Raw genomic sequence first — 9,375 nt, 5'->3', positions numbered from 1 at the left:
TATATGGCCTAATGTATCTTATCTTTCATACATGTATTCTTGTGGTGTACCCAAGCTTATAGACTTTTGAAGTCTCAACCTTATAGGTTATGCCTTATACGGCCAAGCTATAATGCCTTATGGCCTTCGGCCAGGCTTATCATGTTCGGGTTTTATAGTATGGTCATGGACCACACGGAGTGTTTATTCTCCCCCTCATGAACATGCTATAAAATACGTTTGTTTGTCCTCACTTAAACGTAATGCTTGGACGGTCAGCATGGTTTTAGACCATGATACACGAATTTGTGGTCTGGTCATGATCACGGGTTTTGTCCTCACTACCCTCATGATCAGATTATACTTTCGTTTTGCTTGGAACAATGAAGCCTACTGAGTTTTTCTTGTGTACATGTTTCACAACGTGAGATCTTATGAGATAACCCTTTGTGCCTTAGTAATCAAGTTCGGACCAGGATGGCTAATCCGGTCATGCCATAAAGTGTATAAATTCGTTGGTGAACCTTACTGGTTACCTAGGCTTTTATGCCTTATCACACTGATCCTTAGCATAGTATTAGATCAGTAGGGAGAATGTAGTCTCGACCTCTTTTATATGTATGCCTTTGGCGATTTTCATAAGCTAAAGGAACATTTCCTTTTTTTTTTACTTTGCCCATTGATTTATTATTGAAACCATTTTGATGTGGCTTGTAATGCCATTTCGACCTTTACTCCCTCCTCGGCCATGATTGGATCTACAACCACGGTTATTGTGGTATCCTTGTCCACGGCCAGTGGGGATTTTGGGTCTCTCTCAATGGGTCTTAGGTGATAAATTTCGTGCCTCTTAAGGCCATGCCTTAGGCGTGGTGGTCTAGACATACTCTTCTCGAGTTTTCATTCTCATTTGTCAATCAAAAATATTTTTCAAGCAAATCAATCAATGAAGATAAAAGAAAAACTTTTATTAATGCTATGAAATTTTGAATGACAAAACACCAAATCATAAGTATGAAATCAGAATGTCTAAAGGCTTTAGACAATGGTCTAGCCGGCCACTCCATCAGTCACTTTGGACGTGGCTCCCATGGATTCTTCATCATCACTATCTGCCTCATAGCCGCTCATATCATCTTTCATCTGATTCATCTGTTCATTTTGAGATAAGTATAAGAACAGATCGTTGTATGTGGTGAAACCTTTATCTCGATAGGTTAGTTGTATGAATAGATCTTTTGGATCTGCTGTGGAGAAAACTTTTTCAAGTAATTCTTCTTCTGTCAACTTTTTACCACAAAACATCAGTGTATGAGCTACTTTGGATAGAGCATAATTGTATTTTTCCACGGACCCAAAGTCCCGGAAACTGAGGCTCATCCACTCATGCCTTGCCTTTGGTAATATCACCTTAGTGTATTTGGACTTTAACTCTGTCCAAAGACATCGAGAGCTTTGTATATCTTGGTACTGATTTCTCAGTTCCACATTGAGATGATGGCGCATTACTGTTAATGCCATATATTTCTCATTCTCGGTTCCATGATCATCCTTGATGATACATTCACTAAGACCTTCTATCGTTAGTATAACCGAAATATTTATTGCTCATCTTAGATAGTTCTCTCCAGAGATATCTAAGGTATCGTAGTCCATGGGTTGGAATCTCAACATCTGAAATCATATCAAAATGATTTAAGTGTTATTACATACAATTTCTGATGCCATTCGGCTATACAAGAAATAAAAGGCACTCGGCCAGTATGTAAAGAATAAAGCCATATGGCTTGTGTGACCAATGCCATTCAGCTATTACACAATTAAGATCACACGGCCAGCAAACAAATAAGAGGGCCCCACGGCCAGTTTGCATTCTCTTTAGAAATTTACTTTCTCATAACTCATCCATCTCTTAATCAACTTGTTTGATTTATAAATCCCTTGAAAATAGTGGGATGGACGAGTGCATGGTCTAGCCATACCATATGGTATGCTACATTGACCCATGCGGTTTAATGGTCTAGTAGTACCATTCGGTACACTTCCTCGACCAAATAAAACGGATCGTGATTTAGCTGCACTGTGGTGCGCATCATCCATCGCCTGTGATTGTGGATCACCGTGGATCATCGAGGATCACCGTGGATCACCTTGGATCACTGATCATCGTATATCATCGCGGATCATCGAGGATCATCATGGATCATAGATCAACGCGGATCATCGTGGATGATCACCGTGAATCACGGGTGAAAAATCTAGTTGCACCTGAGGGTGAACATCATCGACCATTGATTTTGTTTTATGGTCTAATCGTACTTAAGAGTACGTATCATCGACCTTTACTTCATATGGTCTAGTCATACCTATTGGTATGCATCATTGACCTAAAAGAAAATCATGGTCTAGCCACACTATGGTGTGCATCATCGACCAAAAGATGTGGAAAACATTAACCTTATGTTTTGTTTGGACATATAGCGTGTCATCCTTAAAGGGGTATCACTTGTTGTCCATACAAAACGAAAGTCATGTAATCACATGCTTTATATTTTTAGGTTTTAGGGTTTCTTAAAATCGGATTTAAACTTTAAGGATTAGGGTTTAAAATTCAAATCTGATTTTAGGATTAGGTTAAACATTGACCTTAAGTTTTGTTTGGACATATAGCGTGTCATCCTTAAAGGGGTATCACTTGTTGTCCGTACAAAACTAAAGTCATGTAAAACTATTAAGGGTTTAGGGTTTTGATTTTAAAATAAAACAAGAACTAAAATCAACCAAATCAAATCGCAAAACCTTTTAAATCGGATTTAAGATGAAGAGAAGTTTGAAATTCGAATTGCTTGAACCACAAGTAAAGATTATGGTTCTTGAGATCTTACCTTAATCTTTGCCGATTCTTCCCCTTGGTTTCTTTCTTAGAAACTCTTGATGGTTGATCTTGGAGCTAGATCGTGCTGATAACGTGTTCTAATCCTAGTGTTCTTGTCTTAGAACAGATCGAACTAAAGAGAGAGAGAGAGAGAGAGAGAGAGAGAGAGAGAGAGAGAGAGAACCGTATGGCTTAGAGATGAATGAATTGTTATATTATTCCATGAGTAATGAGTTTCTTATATAGGATTACATAGCTTGGAGACAAAGTCTAATAACTTGGAGTAGGAAACAAGTAAATCTAGAACATTTCATAATAGACATCACACAATATTCATAACAGTATGTATAATGTTACATTTGATGTTCTATTTATTCAACTCTTATAACTCGTCATATTAATAAAGCTAAGATTATTTTACAGTATTACTAGATAAAAATTATACAACTTTGTATTTTCAGAAATTGACGAAGTTTCACCATCTTCATCTATATGAAATAAACAAACAAAAATCTAAATTGATATATGTTAGAAAAAGTTTCATCTACTTTATTCAAAGTTTTCAAAATTTTGGGCAATTACTACATCACTATCTTAAGTTTAAATTATCTACATTATATTTTAATGTTTTTTAGCTTTTACTAACTTAGCCACCTTATTATGGAAAACAAACACCAAATCTGTTTCTACAAAAATTGTTATGTGGAGATATGTTAAATATAATTTGTATATTTAGGTTGAATGGTACAACTAAAACAGTTACACATAGTGTACGGTACAACTAATTATAAGGTTTTGGTGTCAAAATACAACTATGTTCATCCTATTAAAACAATGTGTTATGTTGTGATTGTTATATATGTGTTCGCGAACTTTTTGATGGAGAAAACTCCGATATAATATTTTATGCACGTTACTACTAGTTGATGTTAGGAGTTCTGAGGCTCCTAAGTCAAATGATAATATAGTGGAAGTAAGTTGTCGAACCAGTTCTGAGGGATTCAAAGGAGTGAGAATGCAAGTATTTGCCTAATCTAAGTGCAGCCAGTGATTTGATGATTTCTAAACTAATGATTAAAGCTAAAGCAAAATAATAAAAATGATACTTTTAATCTATTGGAAAGGAGAACTCATGGGTATAGGGATTTAGACCTTGGGTGATCAGGTTTCGAACTAAGGAATGTAAATGATAAATCAAACTATCAACCTTAAGCCTAGACACAATTCTAAGCAAGCTCTATGTCTAGATGAATGCTCATTTGCTAACATGTCTCAAACATCAAATGTCTTTGGTTTAATAACATGCAAGCAATCATTACTAACAAGTCTATTAGCTATCTTAGCATCTTTAACAACAAATGTCTTTGGCAAAGTACACTAAAAGCCTAGGAGAGTTGACTCAGGCATTTCATCAAACACCTGTCGGGTGAGAAATGCCTAGAGATCACCCTTTGAGTGGCCTACTCAAATGATGCATTAAGATCACTCTACTATGCAATGAACAAGTATGATCTATACCTAAAAACATCCTAGAACTAGCCTAATCACCCTTAATCACCCTAACCCATGAATCCAAAAGGTGATTACTCACTAATCTCCATGATTCCTCTTAAACCCATGGTGGATTTCAGATGAATCATATAGAGAATTAGAAGAGAAACTCACAAGAACACAAGAACAATCAAATCCAAAAGACAACTTTTTTTTGAGAGAGTTTTGTGTTCTTCAATAGATAAAAGATAATCTGCCCATGGTGGCTACAAAGAATACTTAAACATTAGGTTTTTTTCAGTGCAAAAATGTGCACAATAAATTGCAAAAAGGTCCTTGAAAATAATAAAAATCGTGCACTGATAACGCGGAGCGACCTCGGCCAGTCGCTCCGAGAGGTCGCTCTGGGCTTCGGGAGCGACCTCGGGTGGTCGCTGCGAGGGGTCGCTCCGGAGGCATTTCCTTCGTCTTCGAGCCGTGTAAAGCCGAGCGACTTGGAGTGGTCGCTCCAGCTTTGGTCGTCAAGGTCGCTCCGGCTGGAGCGAGGTCTCACAGCGACCTCTGCAGGTCGCTCCAGGATCCTCTCGTCCAATCATCCTCCTGTTCACATCTTTTGAGCTCCAAGTGCATCCAAATGTCTCCAATAACCTCACTTGGCACTCCAGTACCTAATAGAGACTTATGCATGCAAAATGCAACCTAAACATGTCTAAATCCTATTCTATATGATGAAAATGCTTATGAATGAATGGTTAAAACAATGCAAATATGCAAGACATCAACTCCCCCACACTAGTCCTTTACTTGTCCACAAGTAAACTTTCAAGAACCAAGGAGAAAAAGTTTGAAAATGGGGACTCATAACCAAAAGAAACTCTTCTTAGTTCTCAACCTAACAACCTTACATAATCATACCAAATAGCAAGAGCAAAGATTTTATCCATCTCTAACTTCTCTAAGCCTATCTCAGCTCCTTTGATCTATACACTCATTAACCATGCATCTACAAACCACAAATCCACATCTCTCTAACATTTATGAAGCAAACTCAATAGACATCTCACAAATGGTCAACTGGTCCAAGTCATTTGGTTTGGTAAGACAAATGCTTTAATGCAAGTGAAATCAGAGGTTCAAAATGATCTTTTAAGGTGGTTTACTCTCAAAACAAAGTAGCTTTGACATTACACATAATATATCTAAGAAAAGGATCAACTCATGCATACAATGCTCAATCTCCATTGTTCTACCCTTTCCCAAACACACAAGATATTCAATTATTCCTCAATGTCAAACCCAACTCACATCTCTCACCAAAAGATCCCAAGAACATTTTTCACATCAGACTCTTTCTTTTTGAAATCAATAAAGGATTTTTCACAATTTTAAAACAAATCTTAGCTCCTAACAACTTTGCTAGCCCCCTTTTTCATTATCTTTTTTTTTCTTTTCTTTTTTCTTTTTCGTTTTTTTTTTATATATTTGGGGGCCAAGACTTTTCACAATAAGAGCTAGATACTTCTCCACTTATCCCATAAAGACTAATCATTTAAGCACAAGAGTCAAACCTTTCATATTCCCAAATCACAATCACAACACTCACCCCCTTCCTATAGCTAGACAATAAAGTGACTAATCTAGCAAGAATGGAGACTAAGCATTGTCGTTCCCAATACTCTCAACATTATGCACATGTAAAGCTTTCCAAAGAGGCTTCACTCAACAAATAATGATGGTTTAAAAATGAGGTATGGGTTTTGGGAGTGGAGTACCACTTGAGTTTGTCAAGAAGATTGGTAAAAAAGATGGGACAACTCAAGTGTGTATATCCATGACTTAGTACACAAGGGACCATATGCAAGAGACATTAAAACAGGAACTTGCTTCAAAGAGAGAGTATCAACAGTCAAATGAGTTTCAAGAGGAGCATTCAAGGCGCGAAGTTTACAAGCTTTCCAAATGGTGCTCAAGCTACTTGTCATGATTACAAAGGTCAACAAATTCAGTACTTAGCATGAGCTCTTTACAAGGTTGAAATCCCCCTAATGCATGAATGCAACCTATATGCTTCTAGACTCAATCCTAAAAATGCAAATGATGCAACTAAATGATTCTTTTTGTGCTTTTCAAATTTTTTTATTTTTTTGGATTTTTCTATGCAAATAAGAATGTAATATGCAATGCATGAGACTCAAAAACATGGAAACAAACATGATCAAATACTTGGTACCTCCCCCACACTTAAATCACACAGTCTCTGTGTGAGTGAGGTACCCAATGGATATGTGAAATACAAAGAAAAGTGGGATTGTGTGTTACCTTCCGTGGAGCGAGGTGTGAACGTCGCTGCGACAGGTCGCTCCCAGCTGGAGCGACTTAGGCATGTCGCTGTGAGAAGATCGCTCTGAGGTCGGTTTTTGTGTTTCCACTCGCGTGTGACGCGAGCGACCTCAGCATATCGCTCTGGACATGTCGCTCCCAGGTGGAGCGACCTAGAGGTGTCGCTGCGATGAGATCGCTCTGGTGTCCGACTTTATGCTCAATACCTGCACACAACTTCACTTTCCCATTGTTTTATGCAATAGAATGATAATGCAAATACTAATGCAATATATACAAGGATACTCATGGGACTTCCTCCCAAGTGAGCTTGTTTTAAGTCTCTAGCTTGACTTTGCCTCCTTTGGATCAGGCTGGACTAGGTGCAGAGAGTGGAGTTGACACCCCATCTTCCTCAGGTGGTAGCTCAACAAAGTGATCATCAGCAGGAGGAGGATTCATCTCTTCAATGGTGAAGGCTTGTCCAAATATAGTGGGGTTCCTCATCTTCTCCTTGATGTCAAAGTGGAGGATGTTCTCCTTGCCCAAATGGAGGTCAATCTTCCCTTCCTTCACATTCACAATAGCTCCTGCTGTAGCTAAGAATGACCTTCCAAGAATCAATGGGTCTTGAGCCTCCTCACCCATTTCAAGCACCACAAAATCTGTAGGTATCTCATACCTTCCAATCTTCACAGGGAGGTTCTCTAGGATGCCCACAGGGTACTTCACTGAACGATCAGCCAACACCAGAGAGAGTCTACACTTCTTGTATTGAGTGAAGCCAAGCTTCTTTGCCACATACAAAGGCATCAAGCTGACACTAGCTCCCAAATCGCAGAGACATTTCTCAAATACTATAGGTCCAAGAGCACATGGGAGTGTGAAGCATCCTGGATCCTCTAGCTTCTCTGGAGCATCAAGCCTCTGAATGATGGCATTGCACTCATGACTCAGAACCATCATGCCCTCCATCTCCTTCTTCTTAGCAGCTACAACATCTTTCAGGAGTTTGCTGTATTGAGGAATCAGCATGAAAGCATCAATGATGGGCATTGTAACCTGAGCTTCACTCATCTGCTTCTCAAACAAAGCCTTGTACTTCTGTAGCAGCTGCTTCTTGAATCTACCAGGGAATGGAAGCTTTGGTTCATAGGGAGGGGGGACAGGAGAGCTCTCACTTGCTGGAGCAGCAGATTCACCATCTTTTGTTGTTTTCTTCTCTTCTCCAACCTTTCCTTTACCCTTGGCTTTCACAATCTTCTCCAAGATCTCAGCATCTGTCTTCTCATCAACAATGACCACTTCATCATCTAGGTTGATGGCCACCTCTTCACCTTGTTTCTCAGCATCCTTGGTGAGGGTTACAGGAGTCAACTGCTTACCACTCCTAAGTGTGACAGCTTTTGCTTCCTTGGTGTTTTTATCTGACTTTCCAGGTAGAGATCCTTGTTGGCGGTTCTGGTGGGAGCTCATGGAAGCAAATTGATTCTCCAAATTCTTGACAGAAGAAGCAAGGTGGGAGAATTTGTTGTTGAGCTCATTATAGCTCCCATCAATCTTGGAGTGAAGGTTCTTCAGCTCATAGCCCACATGCTTCTCACTCCTAGTCTGAGATTCCAAGATCTGTTTCAGTAAGGCATCAGTGCTGCTCTGTTGAGGGGCAAAGGAGCTAGGAGAGGAGTTTTGCTGAGGCTGATAGTTGCTCTGCTGGTTGTTTCGAGGCTGATAACCACTCTGCTGGTTGTTTGAATAGAGCTTCTGTTGGTAGTTGTTGTACTGAAAGTTGGAAACACAATTCTTCTTGCCCTTCCAAACCCTCAACCTCATTGACAGTAGGAGGTATCTCCTGGCTTTGGTTGCCAACAAAGTTCACCTGCGCTTGTGTGGCCTTATCAGCAATGAGTTTGTCAATATTCTCCTGAAGAGCCTTTATCTCATTCCTTGTTTGATTGTTATCACCTCTGCTGCTTCTGTCATGGTCTCCACTGTAGACTGCATCACTCTTAACCATGTTGTCAACCAGAGCCTCTGCCTCTTCCTCAGTTCTCCCCAAAAAGAACTCATTGCTAGCTGTATCCAGTCTGGCTCTGTACTTAGGAAGAGCACCTCTGTAGAATGTGCTCAGCAAGCTCTCCTTAGAGAATCCATGGTGTGGGCACTGAGCTTGGTAACCATTGAATCTCTCCCAAGCTTCACTGAATCCTTCCAAGTTCTTCTGTTGGAAGCTGGAGATCTCATTCCTCAACTTAGCAGTTTTTGAGGTAGAGAAGAACTTCTCCAAGAATGCCCTTTTGCAGTCTTCCCAAGTGGTGATGGAGTCACTTGGTAGAGACTTCTCCCATTGACGTGCCTTATCCCCCAAAGAGAAAGGGAATAGCTTGAGCTTTAAGACATCCTCTGACACACCATTAGTCTTTGACATACCACAGTAGCTGTCAAACTTATCCAAGTGATCAAATGGGTCCTCCACAGCCAGACCATGATACTTGTTGTTCTCTATGCAGTTTAGCAGTCCTGACTTGATCTCAAAATTGTTAGCAGCCACAGCTGGTGCTCGGATTCCAAGTCTAGGACCATGGATGTTGGGGCAGTCATAAGTGCCAATGGGGCGAGCTGGTCGCTGTTGGGGCCCTTGTGGAGCATTGTTTATTCCATTGGGGTTCAGAGGATTTTGTGGATCAGCCATCTCAGCTTCATGTGTCTGCAGT

At 39.8% G+C, this 9,375-nt stretch overlaps 1 non-coding gene across 1 annotated transcript; it reads left to right on the top strand.

Moving 5' to 3' along the window:
* The first annotated feature begins 8,808 nt into the window (after window positions 1–8,808).
* On the top strand, window positions 8,809–8,915 carry LOC130500462 (small nucleolar RNA R71). The gene has a single exon (XR_008939087.1). It is a non-coding gene; the product is annotated as a small nucleolar RNA R71 (small nucleolar RNA).
* The last annotated feature ends 460 nt before the right edge of the window (window positions 8,916–9,375 follow it).

Source organism: Raphanus sativus, chromosome 9, assembly GCF_000801105.2.
Source record: "Raphanus sativus cultivar WK10039 chromosome 9, ASM80110v3, whole genome shotgun sequence".
Lineage (NCBI taxonomy): Eukaryota > Viridiplantae > Streptophyta > Magnoliopsida > Brassicales > Brassicaceae > Raphanus > Raphanus sativus.
Note: the sequence above shows the minus strand (reverse complement) of the source record. Positions and strands in the feature narration are given on the sequence as shown.